Below are 25,917 nucleotides of genomic sequence, written 5' to 3'. Positions count from 1 at the left end.
GAAAGGACATAGGCTACTATTTATCCCGGAAATATATAATAATATTTTTACCCGGCGTGGCTGAACAAGCAAATGATCTGGGTTCTAGCCTATACCAGGCGGCTCATAAACATTCGCTGGATCATTCGGATCGCCGGCGTCCCCAGGACCCTGGACAAGAAGGACTGCTACGGTACCACTCCCAACACCGAGCAGTGTCCAAGTAACCCTTTCCCGTGTTCCCCCATCCTACTCCTAAACCAAATGGCCTATCATAAAAGTCCCTCAATTAATCCTAAACTCCCGCACACTCCACACTCACTTACACACAGAGACACACAAAAACACTACTCAGATAACACACAAATATTAGAAACAAATGGCGGATCTTAAACTAATTTCGGTCTCCTGGTGGGTAGCGGCCCAGGCGACGTCTACCGACGGCGCCCAGGGCCCAGGCTGCCCCACCGTATCAGGAGGGGGCAAAGACCCGCAAACCATCGGTTCGACAATGATGGAAACAACGACCTCGGCTAGTAACATGGACATGTCCTCCCTAGCCGCAGCGATCCCTGTGCCTGCCAGCGCAAGCACATGGACGCTTGTGGCCCCCAAGCAAAGACGGAAAAACAAGGGGAACAGGACAGACAGACGGACACGAAAACAAACGAACACACAGGCAGACGAACAGACGGACAAATTGAAAAACCGACCGACGGACGGTAGGGAAAACGGAGGCGGGAAGCGAAAGGAACCCGACTGCCCAAGCGCGGACGCCAGCAACTTGGCTGGAGGAAGCAAAGGTGGAAGCGAGGGACGACCCCCACTAAGTGGCGGCCGGCCTTTTGCGGACACTGGCGCAACCCCTGGCTGTTCCGCTGGCAAACAGGCGAGCGGGCAGGTATCGGCCCCCGATCGCAACCCTAATGCCTCGGGGGAGTCGAGCACCACCACTGTCGGGGCTGGGCAAACCGCAGTCGAGGACAGGGGGAACGATGGTGGTCACACTGACCCCGACGGGAACCCAATCCAGGCGCGGGGCGCAACGGGCCCTGGCGGTTCCAACACCGCTCGACCCCCAACTACAACAACAACAAAAACAACATCTAACAAACCAACAGACAAAACAGACGCACCAAAGACCTTGAACCCACCTAAAGCGAGGGTACGCCCGCGCTTTAGGAAGCGGAACAGGGGACAGACAAAAGACAGACAGGACCCCGGGACGTCATCGAGTCAGACGAACAAGAAAAGAGACAGACTTGACAACACGCTTTCACCCAGGGGGGAACACAAACGCGCACGGACTGACGACAGACACACCCGAGATGCGAAGGGCTCCTATGCCACAGCAGCCCAATCGCATCTGAGCGTCGCTGTAACCACCACTCCCAGAGTCGACCTTACCCAAGATGAGGCGAATGCCATTCAGGCCCAGATACAGAAGGCGATTTTCGCGGCCTGTATCGAGCCTCTGGCACCAGGCCAAACCCGATACGCCCCGGCGTTTGAGGGTAAGGCCTTCCTCAGCGAGGGTGTACTAAAAATGTGGTGCCACGATGACCAAGCCTATAACTGGCTCATAAACGTGGTGCCAAAACTGACATCACCCAGGAGCGGAACAGGGCTCACTGTGATAAGACAGACCGAGATCCCAGTCAGGGTTAGGTCGGGACTTTATGTCCCTGACTGCGACGGGGAGATAGGCCAGCTACACCAGGTCCTATCTCACCAAAACCCTTGGTACAGAGTGTCACAGTGGACCCTGTTCAGCTACCGAAAAACAACCACCAGCCCTCCTGGTGTGTTCCTAATATTAGGAATCTCCAATGAGGAGCTGCCAACGATTCTGGCGCGCGGCAGGAAGGTCGCCTATTCCACGGGCTCCATCTACATCAGGTTCTTCACGAGTGAAGGACTAAGTGATGTACCACCCGGGCATGACTCAGCGCCTGAAACTCGAGAGGAGCCTGATGCGGATCGGGCCATGGATGTGGATGGACCAACCGGCCAGCTCCCAGTGACACCTGAGCCTTCCGTGAGCGCTGTACTCGACAATATCGAGGAAGTGCTGGCGGACTCCCGGACCAACACCAAACCACGGGAGAAAAAGGCGACACACAACGCTCCAGACGCAACAACCCCCGCCGAAAAATCATCGGCGCAGAGGGCGACAAAATAAAAATTATTCAGACCAACCTCCAGCACAAACATCTCGCCACGGCTACGCTACGAAGGCAGCTGGAGGTTGAACCCGAGACCATCGCACTGATCCAGGAGCCGTGGGTCAGGGGTAAAACCATATGCGGTTTCGGAAGCTGCAATGGTAAGATCTTTTCACATTGCAACGACGAAGCACCAAGAACATGCATTTACATTCCGCGCTGCATTACAGCGTCACTACTAACACAATACTGTTCCAGAGATCTGACAGCAGTAAAAATAAAAAATGGAATACAACAGGGCGTGGGACTACCACCAAGACCAGTGGTCCTAGTCTCACTCTACATGCCCATAGAAGACCGAATACCAACAAAAGAACTGGTGGACCTCACAACACACTGTGAGGACAACGACATAGATCTAATCATCTCTGTCGATAGCAACGCACAACCTGTGGGGATGCACAGCCAACAACAAAAGAGGTGAGAATCTCATGGACTTTCTACTAACAACCAACCTAACAATTACTAACAAGGGCACTGAACCGACTTTCGTGTCGAGTAGGTACCAAACCATAATCGATCTAATCTTAGCGTCAACCAGAGCTGCAGACCAAGTAAAGAACTGGCATGTCAGCGACGAGCCTTCGCTCTCCGACCACAGGCGGATATGCTATGAGCTAGATCTGATGATAACCCAACACGCACCAAAGAGAAATCCAAGGAAAACCAACAGACTAAAATACAAAACCTTGCTAACGCATCAGATAGGTACAAACAAACCTAACGACATCGACGATATCGACAACATCGAACAAAACGTAAATAAACTAACGGAGTGCATCAAGACAAGTTATGAACAAGCTTGTCCTCTGAAGAAAATCAACACAAATCGACTGTCAAAAAACAGCTGGTGGGGCCCAGATCTGGAAAGAATGAGGAAAAACCTCAGACATCTTTTCAACAGAGCAAAAAACACCAGACAAGAACAAGATTGGGACAACTACAAGGAAGCCCAATACAAATACAACAAACGCGTCAGAGAAAAAGACAAAACCTCGTGGCAAAAGTTTTGTACAAGCATAGAGTCGAACGATACTGCAGCCCGCATACGTAAGATTCTAGCAGACGACAACACCCGCACACTCGGCTCGCTGAGGAAAGCTGACGGAACGTACACTAAGGATGACAAAGAAATAAGCGAAACGCTCATTGAAACGCATTTCCCTGGCTGTAGAATAGTAGACTCAGCAGACTGGGAACACAACCTAGGAAACCATCCCACAGATGAGGATTGGGATCTTGCTAACAACACAGTCACGCGAGATAGAATCAGCTGGGCTATTGACACCTTTCACCCTTTTAAATCAGGGGGGACCGACAACATTTTCCCTGCACTTTTACAATGGGGAAAACTTCAACTGACACCATGGCTGGAAATAATATATAAGGCCTGTATAGCATATAAATATATCCCAACAGCCTGGAGAGAAGTAAAAGTGGTCTTTCTACCAAAACCTGGAAAGAGTGACTACACTTTACCAAAGTCCTTCAGGCCTATCAGCCTTACATCATTTTTACTGAAAACACTCGAGAGACTGGTTGATCGGTATCTCAGGGATGGAACCTTAAGACATGTACCCCTACACTCACACCAACATGCTTACAGCACTGGCAAATCAACGGAAACCACTCTGCATTCTGTTGTTGGCAAAATTGAACATGACCTAGAAAACAAACTATCAACACTGGGTGTCTTCATCGATATCGAAGGAGCTTTCGACAAGACAACCTTTGATAGCATAGACAGGGCCTTGGGACGATACGGGGCGCCAAGAACTATACGCAGCTGGATAAGAGCATTATTAGAACTAAGAATCATACAACTAGATATCAACGGAGTCACAAAAGGCATAGTAGCGAGAGGCTGCCCTCAAGGAGGTGTCCTATCACCAATCTTGTGGAACCTTGTAGTTGACGACTTGATAAACAAACTAAACACAAGCGGATTTTACACCATTGGTTATGCTGATGATCTCACCATCTTAATCAGTGGCAAACTAGAGAACACATTATATGAAGTCATGCAACGGGCATTGCGCTTAATCGAAAGATGGTGCAATGAAAATGAACTTACCGTAAATCCAAAGAAAACAGAGATGATTCTGTTTACTAACAAAAGGAAAATAGAGCTAACCAAACCACCAACTCTGTTCAACACAAGCCTCAAACTGTCCACTGAGGTAAAGTACCTTGGTGTGACTCTGGACAGCAAGCTCAGCTGGAAAAAGCATACAGAAGATAAAATTAATAAATCGCTTACGATACTAAACCAATGTAAACGCATGCTGGGGAAAAAATGGGGGCTTAAACCAAAGATAATAAAGTGGTTATACCTAGCGGTAGTAAGAAGCTCACTAACATACGCCGCTTTGATATGGTGGCCGAGAACTCTTCTTACGACAGCCCAGCAAGAACTACAGAAATTTCAACGACAAGCATGCCTCGCCATTACAGGCTGCATGAGTACCACACCAACAACAGCACTCGAAATCATACCGGGGATCCCGCCCTTACACTTACAAATCAAAGAAGAAGCAACGCTCGCAGCCTTGAGACTGAAAACCTCAGGTCTATGGAAAGAACAGAACACAAGGCACACTAAAATTCTAGTGCAAAACATAACCAAAGAACCACGCCTGGAGTGGAAATGCGACAGAACCAGGAAACAACACATACTGGACAAACCATACAAAATATATCTAGAGATAAACATAGATCCGAAGTCAACACGAGATGCAATAGAAGTGTACACCGATGGATCCAAAACAAAAACTGGCACAGGAGCAGGAGCCTACTGCCAAGAACTAAACATGAAAATAAGTCACGCACTCGGTAAGGACAACTCTGTCTTCCAAGCAGAGTGTGTAGGCATTACAACCGCAGCCATAGCAATGGCAAATCGACAGGTAAAAAACTTTAAGATTAACATTAACTCAGATAGCCAAGCTGTTCTCAAAGCTTTGGCTAAATTCTCGACAACCTCCGAACTCATACAAGACTGCCACAAGGCTCTGGAAACACTCGCCATGTCGAATGACATCACCCTACGGTGGGTCAAAGGACATGATGGGGACCTGGGAAACGAGGCAGCGGACGCATTAGCACGCAAGGCTACGACGCTGAAGGTGACAGGGCCACAGCCTATTGTACCCATACCCTTCAGTGAGTATAAAACTTGGTTGCATGAACTAACGCTTAAAGAGCAATCCCAATTATGGGCAAGCGCAACTGACTGCAGGCAAGCCAAAGAGGCTTTCCCTAATATAGATCAACGACAAACTAACAAACTACTCCGCCTGGACAAAGGTAAACTTAGGAAGTGGGACTCATAACAGGGCACAGCCCACTAAACAAACACCTTTTCGTTATAGGTGTTACCGACAGTCCTCTGTGCAGGGCCTGCATGGAGGTCGATGAAACGCCGACGCACGTGCTCCTGGAGTGCATGGTCGTGGCAGAACAACGAGAACGCCATTTGGGTTCCCCAACCTCACTCCATGAAGTCCTCGGCAACCTGGGCGGTCTACTTGGCTTCTGGAGCGAGCTTGGATGGCTGGAGTGAAGACTTCGGCGGGGAGGGGCAACACACGCACAACAGACGGAAACTTTTAAGTGCGGAAACCAGCCCAGAGAGAAGAAGAAGAAGAATTATCCCGGAAAATGAAAGAGTTCTCAGGGAACTTTTTAAAAACCTAAATCCACAAGGATGAAATCACAGTCGTCATTTAGTTCTTAATATTTCCCGATATTTCCTCGAGTATAGTAATAATAAATAAAAACAGACAGCCATGTTTCAAGAAATGATCGTGTACAAACGGACATATAGGTATTGCAGTCATCCGTAGGTACATCGAAGTTCACGACTTATCCCTTGTTACCCAAAAGACATCGGTCGCTACATGAAATAAAGATATTTGAATTCGAAGTGCCAAAAGTTAATCTACTCACAACATGAATAAAGATGTTTGAATTCGCCACAAATCGAACTACGCCCTAATGAAATAAAAACATATTCGAATTAGAATTTATTTAATCACCGTATATATTAATACTCATAATATTATTATTACTCATACAGTATCAATAAACATACGTCACTTACGTGAGAGCTTAGACTGATGCTTTATCATAAAGCCAATAGAAAATTTACTATCTTGCAACACCTATAATTCACTGTACCTAAGTTTCTAAGAAAGATTACGTACAGTACGTACCTACATTTTACACTGTACCTTCTTATATTTTTAAGAAAAATAAAAAAATTTATTACAATCACACTAATATTATAAAGGCGAAAGTTTGTATGTGTGTGTGTGTGTGTGTGTGTGTGTGTGTGTGTGTGTGTATGTTTGTTACTCCTTCACGCAAAAACTACTGAACGGATTTGGCTGAAATTTAGAATGGAGATAGATAATATCCTGGATTAGCACATAGGCTACTTTTTATCCCGGAAAATCAAAGAGTTCCCACGGGATTTCAAAAAACCTAAATCCACGCGGGCGAAGTCGCGGGCATCGGCTAGTAATATATAATTTAAAAATATAATCAAGTATTATAATTTCATCAGAACATTTAATTTAAATAAATAAGATACCCCTTAACAACTGCAAATAAACCATGTCGATAAAATATATATTTTACGCTTTCCGCAACTTAGGCTAAATTATATGAAATTGGAATATACATATTATTATTATTATTATATAAGGGAGCTGTTATTTTGTATCAGACATTTATATTGTAAAGACTTTTCACTCCATATTGATTAATTCCAGATAATAATATATCATGAAAGTACACATTTATACATTTGCCATAGTTTTACTTGCTGGCTTTTTGGACATGGACACTTTTTGTGTAGATGGTAAGCTTAATTCATGAGATTTTACTTCCCACCAAGTTGAAAGATTTCAAGCGTCGAATCATTGAGCCCAATCGTGGGCCCACTACTGAGCACGGGTCTCGTTTCAGATAAGGTCACAGCTTCCCTCGCTGACTAATTGTAGATTGGCAGACTTCTTTCGAGAACATTATAGAAAATTCTCAGGCATAAGGTTTGCCTTACAATGTTTTCCTTTGCCATTAAATCAAGTGATATATTTAATATCTTAAAACGCACATATAGCTCTGAAAAGTTAGAGTGTACCCTGGATCCAACCCCGGATCCACCCAACAGGAAACCGACGTCTGTGGTTCTCAAAGTTATCAGGCCCACGATCTACTTAAAAATAATTTAAAAGTCGAAACCCACCCAATGCCAAACGTGGAAAAAATTATGTCATAGGTTTGGTCTTTCATATATTCGGTTATAGCTTCGGCCTGGATGACGCTAGAAAGCTCAAATTTTCAGTTTAAGGTGTCGTCAGCAAATTAATTAAATATACCAAGTATCAACTATCTAGCTTTTATGGTTGCAGATTTTTTGATACTTAAAATACGTCGATTTCGTCCCTCACCGATGATCATCAAAACCTCTATGGTACTTCCCGAAGTCCTAGAAGATTGAAATTTGGTGTGTAGGCTAGGAATTGCATACGAACAATAGAAAAATTAAGAAATTGGAAATCCCCCCCCCCCCCCCCCCCCTGTCGGCCAAGCCGTACTTGTTTAACCAAGATGTAGGGTTTGTAGAATCGGAGCTTGTAAAAAGAGTTATTTGTTATTCATGTCAGCAACTGAAAGTCAGAAATCACGGTAAAACAGCTACAATTTTAGTATCGCAATCCTTTTTTATTATTTGACGCTGGCTGACTATTGCCCATAATACTTTGTTGCAACAACAAAACCGTAAATTTAGCCAATCATCATAATAATAAGAATGTAATAATTATTTACTGCACGAGACCGAAAAGTAAGCGTTTTCTGGTCGAGTATGAGTTAGACGGCCGAGCCTTGGCGAGGACGTCTATACGACGAGGCCAGAAAGGCACTCCCGGTCGAGGCATATTAAAAGTGAAACAAGTAAATTATTTAAAAATATATAGGTATTTATTTGCTGATTCGGCCTCCTCTCTCAAATTGGGAGGTGTGTAATCTAATTCTATACTATAGTCACTTGAACTCACTTTGTCTACTATGTTACTCGTTTTATAAAAAAAATTAAACTAACAGTCTATTTACGACTTTAAATAATATGAAGACAAAAAAATATTAACTTTTTAAGTTTTTGACACGAACGACGACGCCTACAGCGCTCGTCGCTCGCAGCGCTGTAATTCATCCGATACGGATAAGATATCCGAAAAGCGCTTTCATGTGTGCTGAAAACGCTATTCGGTAGAGTTCCGATTTCAAACTATTTAAGCTAAACAAAATATGAATATTTAAAATATACAAGATATTCAGGTAGAAAGATTATTCCAATTTCAAACTTACTTTCCTGGACAGCTATTGTAATACCTGCTGTCCAGAAATGAAATTCCACACTTGCTTTTCTGGACAGTAGTAATACTGTCCGGGATTTTTAACTTTCGAATCAATCTACAGAGTATGAATTAATGTGCACATTTCATACCATTTTTTAGAAAACGTATTTTTGGAAACGTATCTTCTGATTAATCAATAAAAATGGCGGTACAGTACCGTAAGTAATGAATTTTGTCTGTTTGGCTGCCGGCCAAACAACAGCAAGGCCAACGCTTTGTGACCCACTCAATACCCACTAGAAACCCGCCTCTGAATAGTTTGGGAAAGACTGCACTAAACTAAACTACTTTTTCTTTTGTGGCAGACCATAAGATGATTGAATTTCTATGATAAAGACGTAAAATGCTAAATTTTTGGTGTATATTTTCAGGCGCTGAAGGTCAAGGCCCTATACCATGCTTCTCCGACTCTGAGTGCGAACCCATCTGTGAATCAAAATGTCGTGCCCCATATTTTGCTCTCTGCACTGAAGCTTGCTGGTGTGGTCCACTCGAAGACAAAAAATAGCTGGTCTTGACAATAACATACTTGCTTAAAATGATTTAAGTACGTGTGTGACCCTATATATTTATTTACTAAGATCACAACCCTCACTGTTGCGTTATAGATGGTCGATAATATAATATAATATTGTTTCATGTAAGTTGTCTTTTTATTAAACAATCATATTATCCTATTCATCTGGCTACGGCAAAGCAAACAGTGCGTCTGGTAATATATGGATCCGAGGCATGGTCGCTAACTATGGGCTTCATAATTCATAAGGAAGCTTAGAGCCGCGAGAGCTATGCGTGGAGTTCCTCTACGTGATCAAATAAGAAATGGAGAGATTCGTAGGAGAACTAGAGTAACCGACGTAGCTCAACCGGTTGCGAAGCTGAAGTGGCAATGGCAGGGGGCATAGTTCGTCGATAAACGTCGGGGTCCCGAGCTGCTATGATGGCGACCTCGCATCGGACATCGCAGCGCTGGAAGACCTATCCACTAGGCGGACAGACGATATCAAACGGTGCCCATGGATTCAGGTGGCCCAAGACCGTGGTGTGTGGTAGTCCTTACAAGACGCCTACATCCAGCATTGGACGTCTATCAGTTGACAGTGATGATGATGACATCAAGACTTTATTGAAACGTATCATTTATTGAAATTGGTTGAGCCGTTGAGTTGTTATGACCGGACATAGAAACGGGCATTTTCTATGATTTATCACTCATATTTTTTTAATTGGTTCATCCAATGGCCCAAGGTCTTGAATAACATTTGTTTGGGACCATGCCTCAATGACAGATAGTTTTTGAGAACCCTTGGGGTACTCCGATAAACTTTCCAAATTCATGACGTTACATAATTTTCCTGAAGGAAGACCCATAAGTTCTACGCATACGAATAGTAAGGGGAAAAAAGTTCCATACAAAAATGTTCTGAAGAGCCTTTTGAACATTCAAAAAAATTTTGTATGGACACGAAATTTTTTTTGCTCGGTGGCTATCTTTTTTATACCGGTTCACCAAAGGGCCTAAGGTCTTGAACATTTTTAGTTTTAGGACCACGTCTCTACGACTGATAGTTTTTGAGGGCCCTTGGGGTACTCTGGTAAATTTTCCACATTCATGATGTTTCATAATTATCCTGAACGAAGACCCATAAGTTCTACGTATACAAATAGTGAGGGGAAAAAAGTTCCATACAAAAATGTTCTGAAGAGCTTCTTGAAAATTAAGAAAATTTTTGTATGGAGGCGAATTTTTTTTTGTTTGGTGGCCATATTTTTTTCACCGGTTCACCCAATGGCCCAAGGTTTTGAATATTTTTTGCTTCGATACGGTACCTCAGAAGGACCGATCAGTCCGTTACACCAAGTAGCTTTATATATTGTATATAAAAATAATAACTAGTGTTTCACTCGGTGACGTGGTTAGGTTTTACTATATTATATTAAACTGAATTTATTTATTAAGATACGCAATTCACTCCCCAATACCTATAAAACGACACTCAGTATATCAGTTTTTTCTTAAAAAGTGCATGTCCACCATCTTGGATTTCAAAATTAATGTCGTTATCAAAATCAGAACCCTGGGAAACCCTGAAAACGACATCCATATTATTATTTGTAAAAATAGGGTAGTTGAGGATAATAATTTAGTAGGGTGCGTGGGTGCGCGGACCACTAAAGTGGTCCGCGAGCATGCAGAGTTTATTTCACCGAGTAGACCTTTGGATCCTGATCATCTTTTGCCAAGAAACCACTCTTCCATCTTTTATACTTTCCGAGATAGACACTGACGAGGTTTTTATGGCGGCCATCTTGTTTTTCCAAATTTTTCCACTTTTTCTATTAATCGTTTACTACTTTCTTCAACGATTGTGAGTTGTAACGAAATCGGTTGGAAAACAAAAGAGCTGCAAACATCACGTCGGCTGCCATCTTGTTTTTCTGAAATGTCATAATTTTTCCCTACCCTCATCTCGCATCGTGTCCAAAAAATTCGTGGATCAAACGCAATAGGGAGATAGAAGAAGTCATTTTCAACAAAAAAAAAATTCTACAGCCTGGCCATATTTACATTGCCCTAAATGTTATGAATATTTTTGGGTTTTTTAACAAAATACCAAATTCTAATTAAATATATAGCCTAATTAAAAAAAAGTGTGATAAAAAACAATAAAACAAACGATGTTGTATCATTACTAGATAATGTATCAGCACCACAAACCTTCTATTGAGGCTCTGGGTACCAAATTACAATAGCAATTAATTTTTTTCCAAAAATTTTAAAAAATTTAAATTTTTCAAAAATTAAATGTCACTTTAAAAGCGCACTGTGAAAAAAAAAGTACTATGGAAAAGTAACCCTGTATCAGAAAAACTTGCTGATTTAATGTCAATTCAAATGATTACTCTTTGTTTCGTAATTCTGGTATTATAATCGTTTTTTCATATGGAGGTGCATATACATTATCTAGTAATGACTCAACATCGTTTGTTTTATTGTTTTTTATCACACTTATTTTTAATTAGGCTAATTGTAAGAGAATTTGGTATTTTGTTAAAAACCCAAAAATATTCATAACTTTTAGGACAATTTAAATATGGCCATGCTGTAGAAATTTTTTTTGTAGGAAATGACCTCTTCTATCTCCCACGTTTGATCCACGACTTTTTGGACACCCTGTATAATATAATAATTCGTATGTCTTAACCTAAACTAACTGGACCAAAAATTATACATTATTAGTTACTACTTACTTAATTGGTAAATTAAGTGCCTAATAAATATTAAGTGCAAAGATAATTACAGACAGACAACAAAGTGATCCTATGAGGGATCCGGTCTTCCTTTTGAGGTACGTACTGAACCCTGAAAATAAGAATAAGCAATGCCACTTTTCGTTTTGAGACGTTATTCTAGTTTTATCATTTTTTTTTTAGTTGCATTTCACAGTTTATAATAATTAATTTAAAGCCACTTTACAACAATTTCACACTGGTTTTTCACTTATTTCTATTAAAATTTACATACTTATAATTAAATTAAATTTAAGGACCAGCTGATTTAGCGACATGTCAGCTTGACGGTTGTGTTCCATTTTTACATAATATTAGCTTACGCTCGCTACTTCGTCTGCGTACACTACACTAACTGCACATCTCTAATTTACCCCCTTAGGGATTAAATTTTCAAAAATCCTTTCTTAACGGATGCCTGCGTCATAATAGTTATTTGCGTGCCAAATTTCAGCACGATACATCCAGTAGTTTGAGCTGTAGGTACTTTGACAGATCAGTCAGTCAGTTATTTTTAATACTTGGATTCCGTTCTTATATAATATATAATTATAACTGCGAAAGTGGCTGTCTGTCTGTTAGCTTTCATGGTTTTCACATAAGTTTAAGCGATTTTGACTAAATTTGATAAAAATATGGCTTACATCTTGGGAAAGGACATAGGCTACTATTTATCCCGGAAAATGAAAGAGTTCTCAGGGAACTTTTTAAAAACCTCCACAAGGATGAAATCATAGTCGTCATTTAGTACTTAATATTTCCCGATATTTCCTCGAGTATAGTAATAATAAATAAAAACAGACAGCCATGTTTCAAGAAATGATCGTGTACAAACGGACATATAGGTATTGCAGTCATCGTCAAGTCAAGACATCGGTCACTACATGAAAAACAGATATTTGAATTCGAAGTGCCAAAAGTTAATCTACTCACAACATGAAAAAAGATGTTTGAATTCGCCACAAGTCGAACTACGCCCTAATGAAATAAAAATATATTCGAATTAGAATTTATTTAATCACCGTATATTAATACGCTTAATATTATTACTCATACATACATACATACATATCCCTTAACAACTGCAAATAAACCATGTCGATAAAATATATATTTTACGCTTTTCGCAACTTACGCTAAATTATATGAAATTGCGATATACATATTATTATTATTATATAAGCGAGCTGTTATTTTGTATCAGACATTTATATTGTAAAGACTTTTCACTCCATATTGATTAATTCCAGATAATAATATATCATGAAAGTACACATTTATACATTTGCCATAGTTTTACTTGCTGGCTTTTTGGACATGGACACTTTTTGTGTAGATGGTAAGCTTAATTCATGAGATTTTACTTCTCACCAAGTTGAAAGATTTCAAGCGTCGAATCATTGAGCCCAATTGTGGGCCCACTACTGAGCAGGGTCTCGTTTCAGATAAGGTCACAGCTTCCCTCGCTGACTAATTGTAGATTGGCAGACTTCTTTCGAGAACATTATGGAAAATTCTCAGGCATAAGGTTTGCCTTAGAATGTTTCCCTTTGCCGTTAAATCAAGTGATATATTTAATATCTTAAAACGCACATATAGCTCTGAAAAGTTAGAGTGTACCCTGGGTCCAACCCCGGATCCACCCAACAGGAAACCGACGTCTGTGGTTCTCAAAGTTATCAGGCCCGCGATTTACTTAAAAATAATTTAAAAGTCGAAACCCACCCAATGCCAAAAGTGGAAAAAGCTATGTCATAGGTTTGGTCTTTCATATAGCTATGTCATAGGCATTTCCTCGATAGTAACATTTGTTGTATGAGGTTGTCTTGCGCTTGATGACAATCATGCCTAAGAAACAGAGCAGTGATGAGCTCTAGGTTGGAGCGTGCCTAGAAGATGCCTATTGACTTTTGACTTGAATATATTCATATCGTATCTAAGTGGTTAAAGAACAGCTCATTTAAGAAAAACATCCAGTTACTTATAATTGATTTTTTTCATTAATGAACGTATTAGTAAACGTGACACTTATTTAGAAGAGTTTATTTTATAAAAAAACAATAAATACAGATTGATTTGACTTCAACACGGAACAATACAAGAAAAAAGAAAAATACCAAAAAAAAATTACAAACTACAAAATTAAAACTAAAAATAACCACGATTTAGACAAAGCTGGTCAAGTGCGAGTTGAACTGGCAGACGAAGGTTTTCATACCATCGCACACGAAATAACACTTTTTTAGAGATCCGTACCTCAGAAGGAGAAACCCTTATAGGAACACTTATAGGATCACTTTGTTGTCTGATCTGTCTGTCTGTCCGTCTGTCCGTCTGTCCGTCTGTCCGTCTGTCCGTCTGTCCGTCTGTCCGTCTGTCCGTCTGTCCGTCTGGCCGTCTGTCATGTCTGTCAAGAAGGGCACTACCCGTTGACCTATAATAGTGAAAGCCAGGTAGGTAGGTCTTATAGCACAAGTAAAGAAAAAATCCGAAAATAGTAAATTTGTGAACCATCAAATTTAAAAAAAAATTATAAAGTGTTTTAATTTTCAAAGTAAGATAACTTACCAAGTAGGGTATATCATAATATGAAAGGGCCTTGCCTGTAAATTCTAAAACATATTTTATATATTTTTATACACAGTAGTTTTTGATTTATCGTGCAAAATGATGGAAAAAATACCCGAGTACGGAACCCTCGGTGCGTGAGTCTGACTCGCAACTGACCGGTTTTTTAATTTTTATGACGGCTATTTTAAAAATTTTATTATAAATACACAATCTGTGAAAATTTCAACTCTCTACCAGTCACGGTTTATGAGATACCACCCAGAGACAGAAAGACGGACGGACGGATGGACAACCTAGTATAGTAATAGGGTCTCGTTAGCATCCTCTGGTTACTGAACCCTAAGATCAAAAAACAAAAACGATTCTCAGTATCAGCTAAAGGGGCCTTAGCATAAAACTGCAGGCCGTACTTAGCCCTTTATTTGTTTTCTGTTTCTTGTCATAACGCTAACATCAACTTTAATTTTAGTACTTTAAATCGCAGCTAATTCAATAGGTCCAATTGCTGCACTTATTTTTCATAAGAACCATTGCAGAAAATCCCACTTCACATAAATATATGGTGGTGCAGGAGAAGGAACTTCGTGACTTCGTCAAATAGGCAAAGATAATATTATTAATGTCAGCAACTAAAAGTCAGAAATCACGCTAAAACAGCTACAATTTCACGATCGCAATCCCCTTTGATATTTGACGTTGGCTGACTATTGGCCATAATACATTGTTGCAACAACAATACCGTAAATTCGGCCAATAGACTACAGGCCCATGTTTAAAAATGGGTGGGTCATATGAACCACCAGGTGACGTATACAAGACGATATAAGAGCATAAAATAATAAGTTTCAGCACTATGCCGTCACTTGTAAGCTGTCCAACAGAGTGCTGGTGAGAATTGAAAAGTGCAGGTAGAGTGAGTACATTTTGGTCATATATTTTTGTACGGCATTTTTACCATCGATAGATCCATGAAAAATAATAAGAAAGCGCGCAGTGCCGTAAAAAAATGGTGCGCCACAAAGTCAGTAAATGTTTTGATTTTCTGACAATTTCCGGGGTAAATTTGGTCATTTAATTCTGTACGGCACTAGTTTCATACTGTTTCAATACAGCCTCTAATCCATTATTCCGCAACGCCGTACAAAAATCATGCGACAAGGGGAAAAAATTGAGGGTAGCAACCCCCTCTCTTTCCGTGGTCCGGGGGGTGATTTGAAACAACATAAAATTAATTTATTTTGAAAGTGTTTTATGCATAGATAATATTTTTTTACATGCCGTACATTTTCGTTGGTCCAAAGGTTTGTAGGGGATGTGGATATTATATACACACCCGTTCACTTCAGTTAGACGGCATAGTGATTTTATCATATTATCAATTGTTCTCTTCAAAAATATGTTAATGCCGTACAGTATCAGATGGCCATAAAGTACTACACTCTTAAAATGGTAGCGTCATTTTCATCAGCCTAAAAGATATGGTCTGCATTAAAATGTACGGCATAATTTTTTCCTAATTTATTTATCTTAATACTATTTAAAACAAGGGAAAAGCGTAGAAAATTGCTATATTTTATTAATCTATGAATATTTAAACTTTTGCAATAATTTGAAAAATTTCAGTTTTTGTATTTATCTATAATTTTTTTTAGAACAGTTTCTTTTGAACGGCAATACTATATAACAATAGTATTTTACACTATCATGTTAAAAAAAAAGTTGCCGTACAGAGTCAAATGATTTTACAGCTTTAAAAATTAAGTATACCATGAAATTAAGATAATTATTGATACACATTCAAATGAACACTAATTTTTTTACGGCATTATTTTTAATAGTACTTTTGAGTGCTAGATAATGTTTTGGAACCAAAGCCGTACTTTGTCAAATCACCCCCCGGACCACGGAAAGAGAGGGGGTTGCTACCCTCAATTTTTTCCCCTTGGCACATGATTTTTGTACGGCGTTGCGGAATAATGGATTAGAGGCTGTATTGAAACAGTATGAAACTAGTGCCGTACAGAATTAAATGACCAAATTTACCCCGGAAATTGTCAGAAAATCAAAACATTTACTGACTTTGTGGCGCACCATTTTTTTACGGCACTGCGCGCTTTCTTATTATTTTTCATGGATCTATCGATGGTAAAAATGCCGTACAAAAATATATGACCAAAATGTACTCACTCTACCTGCACTTTTCAATTCTCACCAGCACTCTGTTGGACAGCTTACAAGTGACGGCATAGTGCTGAAACTTATTATTTTATGCTCTTATATCGTCCTGTATACGTCACCTGGTGGTTCATATGACCCACCCATTTTTAAACATGGGCCTGTAGTCTACAATCATAATAATAAGATTGTAATAATTATTGATACAATTTTTCTTAAAAATAAAACAAATAAATTATTTAAAAATATATATTTGCTAATTCCGGCCTCCTCTATCAAATTGGGAGGTGGGTATGTGTGGAATCTTATTCTACTATCGTCACTTAATCTTATTTTGTCAAGAAGGTTACTCGTTTAATAAATAGTTTAAAACGAACAGTCGATTCGCGCCTTTTAATAATATGAAGACAAAAAATCTAATTTTGTAAGTTTTTGATCCGAATGACGCTTACAGCGCTCGCAGCTTCCTCGCAGCGCTGTAATAATTCCGATACGGATAACCGTGCTGAGTGCTCAAAGCAGTATTTAATAGAGTTTCTAATTAAAACTATTCAAGCTAAGAAAAATATGAATAAGTATTTAAAATGTGCAAGATATTCAGGTAGAAAGATTATTCCAAATTCAAACTTATCATAGTAACGTTTCTGAGCGGTTGTGAGCAACAAACATTATTCCAAATGCAAACTTACTTTCATGGCCAGGCATTGTAATACCTACTGTCCAGAAATGAAATTCCACACTTAGGTACTTTTCTGGGCAGTAGTAAGACTATCCGGGATTTTAACTTTCGAACCAATCTACAGAGTATGAAAGGTGCACATTTCATACCATTTTTTAGGAAACTTATTTTTGGAGACGTATCTTCTGATTAATCAATAAAAACCGGCCAAGTGCGAGTCAGACTCGCGCACTGAGGGTTCCGTACTCGGGTAATTTTCCGAAATTTTGCACGATGATAAATCAAAAACTATCATGCATAAAAATAAATAAAGATCTATATTTTTTTTTTAGTTTTATCATTCTCTTATTTTAGAAGTTAGAGGGGGGGGGGGGGGACACACACACACATTTTACCACTTTGGAAGTGTCTCTCGCGCAAACTATTCAGTTTAGAAAAAAATTATAGAAAAGACCTCAATATCATTTTTGAAGACATATCCATAAACACATATGGGTTTGATGAAAAAAAAAATTGAAGTTTCAGTTCTAAGTATGGCGACCCCAAAATTTATTGTTTTTTCTATTTTTGTGTGAAAATCTTAATGCGATTCACAGAATACATCTACTTACCAAGTTTCAACAGTATATTCTTATAGTTTCGGAAAAAAGTGGCTGTGATATACGGAAAGACAGACAGACATGACGAATCTATAAGGGTTCCGTTTTTGCCATTTGGGTACGGAACCCTAAAAATGGCGGTACAGTATCGTAAGTAATGAAATTTTATCTGTTTGGCTGCCGGCCAAACAACAGCAAGGCCGACGTTTTGTGACCCACTTAATACCCACGAGAAACCCGCCTGTGAATATTTTGGGAAAGACTGCACTAAACTACGTTTTCTTTTAAAGCAGGTTATAACATGATTGAATTTTATAACAAAGACGTAAAATGCTAAGTTTTTGGTGTATGTTTTCAGCCGCTCACAATGAAAACTTAGTACCATGCGAGATCGACTCTGATTGCGAAACCCTCTGTGATGGAAGATGTAGTCACCCATATTTGCCTATCTGCGCTGATCACGTATGCTGGTGTGCTCCACTCCACCCCTAAGATTAAGCTGGTCTTAATAATTACATACTTGCTTAACATGATTTTAATGTGTATTTACTTATTTACTAAGATAACAACCCTCACTATTGCGTTATAGATAGTCGATAATATAATATAATATATATTGTTTCATGTAAGTTGTCTTTTTATTAAACAATCACATTATTTTATCCTATTCATCTGGCTACGGCAAAGCAAACAGTGCGTCTGGTAATATGGATCCGAGGCATGGTCGCTAACCATGGGCCTCATAACTCATAAGAAAGCTTAGAGTCACGAGAGCTATGCGTGGAGTTCCTCTACGTGATCAAATAAGAAATGGAGAGATTGAACTAGAGTAACCGACTTAGCTCTCCCGGTTGCGAAGCTGAAGTGGCAATGGCAGGGGGCATAGTTCGTCGATAAACGTCGGGGTCCCGAGCTGCTATAATGGCGACCTCGCATCGGACATCGCAGCGTTGGAAGATCCACTAGGCGGACAGACGATATGAAACGAACGGCAAGGAGCCCATGGAGTCAGGTGGCCCAAGACCGTGGTGTGTGCTAGTCCTTACAAGACTTTGCATTGGACGTCTATCAGTTGACAGTGATGATGATGATGATGATGATCAGAGAGATAATGCGCCTCGTGAGAGAGATTATCTTCAGTGAAACGCAATGTGAGGTTAAGACATATCTACTGGAGCAAAACTGATTGAAATCGGTTCAAGCGTTCAATCACTTATAGTGCGCCACGAACGAGTAAAATGAAAATGAAAAATTGAAACCCCAATAGTAGATTATGCAACATGGGGTAATGTCTTACGTCACGGGCACCTGAATAAATCCCAAGCGAACGAGGGATTTTAGAGTAACTCCCGTAGCGAGGGTGTTACATCGGTTGACGGGATTTAGACAGACAAGTAGAGGATTGGCCAGGGAGGCTACTTTTTAACCGACTTTCAAAAATGAAGGCGTTGTGTTTTTCTACCTATGTACACTGATATCTCCGAGATTTCCAAACCGATTTGCGTAATTTTTTTTAATCGATAAAGGAACTTTGCGCCATTGTTCCATAAAAAATTTGGATTCAAACTCCTCAACTCTGATGCTGCGGGGGACCTGACCACTAAAGCGGATGGGATTTAGAAACTGTCGGTTATAAATTGATATTGAAGGTACATATCTTTGATAAATACAAAACCCAGCGTTACGAATTCATAGAACACCACGAGATTCTATAACTAGATCTAATTATTATGTATCACCGACCTGTAGAACTCGGATTATAATAACAAATAACTGGGCGACGATACCCTACACTAGATTGGCTCCATCTTAACTACTATCTCAACCGTCTAATCAACATTTCTAACCTACAATATGCACACATATGTAAATTCACATTATCTGTACAAATTGGAACAATACAAGAGAACTCACAAAATACACCCAACAGTCACTGTAACGGCCCTAGATTCTCACCAAAGCGTTATAAAATTATATAAAAATAACACTAAAATCTTTGCTTCAAATTTATCAAAATCAGGTCAGTGAATATCCATCCTCAAATTTTTTTTTTTTTAATTTGAGGCCGTCCGTATCTTCGAAAAGAGGCAAATACCTTTTGGCATATTGGTGATGCAGACGCGATCGACTGCGGTCGAATTGCGTTGACGAGCGATGTGTGCGCGGGCGTCGTAACGCTCGGAGCTGAGGCAAAATCAATACGCGAACAACGTAACCCTCTGAATGAGACCACGTTCATTTGTGTCGGCGGGCGGTGTATGCGCGAACGTCGTAATGCGCGGAGATAATTAATTTGTTTAACTTTTGTGCTGGGTTAGATACATAAAGTTTGTATTAAAGAATATATACTGTTCGTTGGTATTTTATATGCCATATTGATCTCTTGATTTATCGAGGGTCCCAGTATGACGATGATATACCAAGGGAAGGTAGAAGCTCACCGTACGTGGCGCGGAGGACCTACGTACCATCATTGACTCCACTTTTACACCACTTTTACACCAACTAGATTGAATGGTGCCGCTACACAACTTCTTCCTTTACGAAAGAAGATGCACACACACACACACGACTAATAAGTAGGCTCTATATGATGTGTAGTCTTGTAAGTCTTATCCGTGCAAATGCTGAACAAGTACTTATACATAAACAAAATACTTTCAATACACGAACTCAGCGCTGGCATTTGTCTTCTCGGACCAAATGCTAAATAAATATTTATACACAAACAACACACTTTCAATACTCGAACTCTGTAAGGTCGTTTAGGTCTGATGAACTCATTATTTCCGACGCTCTAAAAGTTCTTGGCTTATTATGGACACAACATCACAAGGGGACCTTCTGCTATACGATACACGTGCCACTTTAAAGAAATTGTTTAAAACGTAATATTTAGAAAGATCAGAAGGAAACATAAAGTAGAGTTTCTTGGGACCCCTTTAGTTCAGTTACAATTTGGTGCCGCGTGACCAGGATTGGTTAGAACGACTAAATAGAGTAGGGTAAAGTAGGCGAAAGCCTTCAATTTGTTGCTCGTGAAATGGAAAGAGTCTGAGGAAATTTTGAGTTCATAAGGACTTGAACGACTTGTTATCAGGGGGTTGTGGGAAAAAGATGATTGAAGTAAAAGAAGTAAGAATGTAGTAACTGTCTTATTGACAGGGGGTTGTGGTAGCTGGTTGTGTGTCGTGATTATGTGTGTTATAGGTAGACCAGAATCTCATGAGGGATAACGCAAGTGAAGTTCCGAAGTTAGCAACACTGCACTCTGTGTATATCCTATGTATATAGTAATTGTACTCTGTGGTGAATATTGTTATTCAGGGTTATAGGGAAAAATACGCAAATTTCATTTATGTCATTTTATTTTCATTATGTCACATATGACACAATTATGTCATTTCATTACTTACTTCATACAGATTTAATGTTACACAATGAAACCCAACACATATTGACAAGCATAATCTATTACTAAATCAAAATCAAATAAAATAGCACACGAAATAACTAAATAAATCTACCTGTGTCAATGTATATCTAATAAGTCTATTTCGATGAAATTAATTTGCTATTTAACAGTTTTTGTTGGCAAAATCTACATGAATTTTCAACTATTTGACTTTGTACGAATTGCCATGAAGGCCATGGAAGGGCCATTCGCATGATAGGCGATTAAAGTCGTGTTATGGTTATACCTCAATAAAAGCAAACTGCGTTGCATAAGAAAAAGCCATTTATATCACAAGCAAGAAACATTGTTTACAATGTATACCAAAAGATTTGTGCAGAAGAAGATGAAGATCAATCAGAATCTTCGATTCTAAAACGAGTTCAAACATTGACCGGTAAGAAGGACTGACAAGTCAAGAAACTTTATATATTTTCATACATACATTTTTCTAAGTACCGAACTAAACAGTTATTTTAATCATAGTGTTATTCTGAAAAATATTGGCTTTGACTTTGTGAAGTGCCAATCAAAAAGAACATGTTCAATGGAGCGTCACGACATCAAGATACAAATATTCAGGTATTTAGAGCGTATGAAGAAGAACCGTGAATCTCAACAACCTGGTAAACTAGATGTAGTTTATATTTTAGACGAGACCTATATACACGGTTCATGTTCTGTAAATAAGTGCTAGCAAAGTAAAGATATTGCAGGTCTATCTAAAAGTATTTCAACGGGGGCAAGATGGATTATTGTCCATTGTCAAGTATGCGGAGAAAGGTTTTTGCCTAGCGTGAGTGTGTGAAAATAGTCCTGAAAGTGGCATGAAAATGTTGTCCAGAAAATGAAATGGTTGTGAGTATTAGTACGTAAACTACAAACAAATACATAAAACATAAGAATAAGTTAGGTAATAGAAGCAGTACTGTCTGTTTTAAGACGTTGTTTTTTTGAACACTCGACAGCCGCCTTCCGTTTTGAGTCGTTGTTCTGGTTTTATTGCTTATCTATAACAATTCCATGTCACAGTTTTTTATAATTATTTTAAAACCACTTTACAACAATTTCACACTGGTTTTTCACTTATTTCTATTTAATTTACGTATTTATAATTTGATTAAATTTCAAGACCAGCTGATTTCCGTTTGTATATAATATTCCATTCGCAAATAATATTATAAGTGCGAAATTGTCTGTCTGTCTGCTAACATTTTACTTACGTAACAGTTTAGACTGTTGCTTAATCATAAAGCCAATAGAAAATTTACGATCTTGCAACACCTAATTGTTAAGACCAGAACTTTTGGTTTTACGAGTATGAAAGACATTTAAACTGAACCCAATATTTTTTTTTAAATTTCCCGCTTATTATACTATATATAGCTCGATTACCACTCACTGACTCACTCATTGACATAATTGTTCTCCTAGAAAGAGACGGAAAATGAATTACCACTGACTGACTGACTCATTGACATAATTGTTCTCCTAGAAAGAGACGGAAAATGATATAATGATGTAGGGGAGATGTGGTCGGATTCGGGAGTCCTCTGGGGAAAAATTATGACATTTCGGAAAAACAAGATGGCGGCCGACGTGATTTTTGCAGCTCCGTTGTTTTCCAACCGATTTCGTTGAATTTTGCAATATTTGAAGAAAATAGTAAACGATTAATAGGAAATGTCGAAAAAATTGAAAAAACAAGATGGCGGCCGAGCTGGAGCGTTTTCAAAATTTTCATTTTTCGATCCCTAACCGCGGCGCCACTGATCCGAAACGGAGAAGTCGAGGATAATTATTTTTTCGTGGTTCGCCCACGATTATCCTGTTTTTTGACAAAACGGGAGTGGTTTTTAAAAATTCAAGATGGCGGCTGTCATGGCGGCCGTTAAGTTAGAGGTACCAAAAATCCCAATTTTAAAATTAAATTTTTTCCCAGTCGACGACGTCGGACCGTTTCGGTTTCTATGAAGCGGTTGTACGTATAGACTCGAGGTATATATCGGTGGGAAAAAATTACCCCATTTTTAGGGAAAATTCAAGATTTTCGGGAAATTGTAAAAAATCGAAATAAGGACTTTGTGCAAAATCCGAGTATGAGCGATTATGTGTTTTGCTGGTACAAATGACATTTGGGTATTTTTGTCACCGGAGACTGGCAACACTGGAATTTATCAAAAAAAAAGTGATTTTCGACATTGTCTTTTTTCAGGGACGATCATTTCGCGTGGGTGCGAGCGAGAGGAGAGATTGAAACGTCATCGGGAGCGGTATATCCTGTAGTTAATAGGAAACTTGTAAAATTATCTAATTTGCTTCTGCAAAAAGAGTTGGTGGCCATTTTGTATTTTCTTCAAATTTTCCGAAATTTTGATCACGTTTTTGAGGCAGTTGGCAACATTTTGGAAAGTCGACATGTATCAATCGATTGTGTGACTCAACCAGCAGTATCGAAATATGTAAACAGTGTTGCCACATTTGGGGAGATTTTCGAGATTTTCCCCAAAAACTTCTCCTGTAAAATTTTGTATGAAATTTTTTTTTTTCACCGATGGTTTCGTATAGAAAACAAAAAAAAAATCGAGGAAAAATTTGGAAATAGCTGATGATCGAGGATGTCGGAGACGGGTGAAGGGTCCGCTCAAGGTATTGAAGATAGGTGGGGGGTGCTCGACCAAATGTCATTCATGACGTCATCCAATTGCCAAAAAGCTGAAAAAAAATTCAAAATGGCGAAGAAAAGATGGCCGCCATACAAATTTCGCCGGCGTCCAGCTCGGAGGGTATAAAAGATGGAGGTGCGGTTTCCTGGCAAAAGAGGATCAGGATCCAAAGGTCTACTCGATGAATAGAAAAAAAATTCAAAATGGCGGAATTTATTTTCTCATACATTTTGTATGGCGAATATTGAATGTCTCATTCTCCTAGAAAGAGACGGAAAACGATACGATAATGTAGGGGAGATATGTTTTGAAGCGCGATATGAGTAGGGAAAAATTATGACATTTCAGAAAAACAAGATGGCGGCCTATATGATTTTTGCAACTCTTTTGTTTTCCAACCGATTTCGTTGAAACTTGCAATCTTTGAAGAATGTAGTAAACGATTAATAGAAAACGTGGAAAATTTTGGAAAAACAAGATGGCCGCCGTACGAATTTCGTCGGTGTCTATCTCGGAGGCTATAAAAGATGGAAGAATGGTTTCTTGGCAAAAGATGATCAGGGTCCGAAGGTCTACTCGGTGGAACAAACTCTGCATGCTCGCGGACCACTTTAGTGGTCCGCGCACCCACGCACCCTACTATATTACCCTCAACTACCCCGTTTTTACAAAAAATGATATGGATGTCGTTTTCAGAGTTTTCCAGGGGCTGATTTTGATAACGACATTTATTTTGAAATCCAAGATGGCGGACATGCCTTTTTTAAGAAAAAAATCGATATGGGTGTCTTTTTATGGTGAATTTCGGGGTGAATTGTGTATTTTAATAACTCGATTCGGTTGAATACAATAAAGCTAAACATTACCACGTCACGCGAGCTGCTTTAGCAGCTCGCGCACCGAGCAAAAGCTAGTTATTATACTATATATAGTTATACTATATATAGCTCGATTACCACTCACTGACTCACTCATTGACATAATTGTTCTCCTAGAAAGAGACGGAAAATGATATAGTGATGAAGGGGAGTTGTGTTCGGATGGGGGATTCGACTGGGGAAAAATTATGACATTTCAGAAAAACAAGATGGCGGCCGATGTGATTTTTGCAGCTCCGTTGTTTTCCAATCGATTTTGTTGAATTTTGCAAACTTTGTAGAAAGTAGTAAATGATTAACAGAAAATGTGGAAAAAATTGGGAAAACAAGATGGCGGCTGAGCCGTAGCGTTTTCAAAATTTTCATTTTTCGACCCCGAACCGCGGCGCCACAGATCCGAAACGGGGTAATCGAGGATAATTATTTTTCTTGGTTTCTCCCACGATTATCCTGTATTTTGACAGAACGGGAGTGGTTTTTAAAAATTCAAGATGGCGGCTGTCATGGCGGCCGTTTTGTTCGAGGTACGAAAAAACGCAATTTTAAAAGTTAAATATCTCAAAGTTGGCAACATCGGAGCGATTCGGCTTCTATGAAGCGGTTGTACGTATAGGCTCGAGGTATAGATCGGTGGGAAAAAATTACCCCATTTTTAGGGAAATTTCAAGATTTTCGGGAAATTGTACAAAATCGAAATACGCACTTTTAGCAAAATCCGAGTATGAGTGATTACGTGTTTTGCTCGTACAAATGACATTTGGGTATTTTTGTCACCGGAGACTGGCAACACTGGAATTTATCAAAGTAAAAGTGATTTTCGACACGGTCTTTTTCACGGTATCCCCTTTCGCGTGGGTGCGAGCGAGAGGAAAGATTGAAACGTCATCGGGAGCGGTATATCCTGTAGTTAATAGGAAAATTATGAAACCGTGTAAAATCTTTCTGTGAAACAAGTTGGCGGCCATTTTGTATTTT

At 39.4% G+C, this 25,917-nt stretch overlaps 1 protein-coding gene and 3 long non-coding RNA genes across 4 annotated transcripts in view; 2 read left to right on the top strand and 2 right to left on the bottom strand.

Annotated features, from left to right (window-relative positions):
* Positions 1-25,917, bottom strand: part of LOC123867372 (angiotensin-converting enzyme) — a 335,250-nt gene that overhangs the window by 182,907 nt on the left and 126,426 nt on the right. The window lies entirely within an intron of this gene.
* Positions 408-19,843, bottom strand: LOC123867405. The gene is made up of 3 exons (XR_006796413.1): positions 19,832-19,843; positions 2,538-2,540; positions 408-1,085 (listed from the first exon to the last, which is right to left on the bottom strand). It is a non-coding gene; the product is annotated as an uncharacterized LOC123867405 (long non-coding RNA).
* Positions 6,902-9,273, top strand: LOC123867390. The gene is made up of 2 exons (XR_006796400.1): positions 6,902-7,068; positions 9,001-9,273. It is a non-coding gene; the product is annotated as an uncharacterized LOC123867390 (long non-coding RNA).
* On the top strand, positions 13,115-18,573 carry LOC123867395. Its single transcript, XR_006796404.1, has 2 exons — positions 13,115-13,259; positions 18,303-18,573. It is a non-coding gene; the product is annotated as an uncharacterized LOC123867395 (long non-coding RNA).

Source organism: Maniola jurtina, chromosome 8 (genome assembly GCF_905333055.1).
Source record: "Maniola jurtina chromosome 8, ilManJurt1.1, whole genome shotgun sequence".
In the NCBI taxonomy this organism is placed as follows: Eukaryota; Metazoa; Arthropoda; class Insecta; order Lepidoptera; family Nymphalidae; genus Maniola; species Maniola jurtina.
Note: the sequence above shows the minus strand (reverse complement) of the source record. Positions and strands in the feature narration are given on the sequence as shown.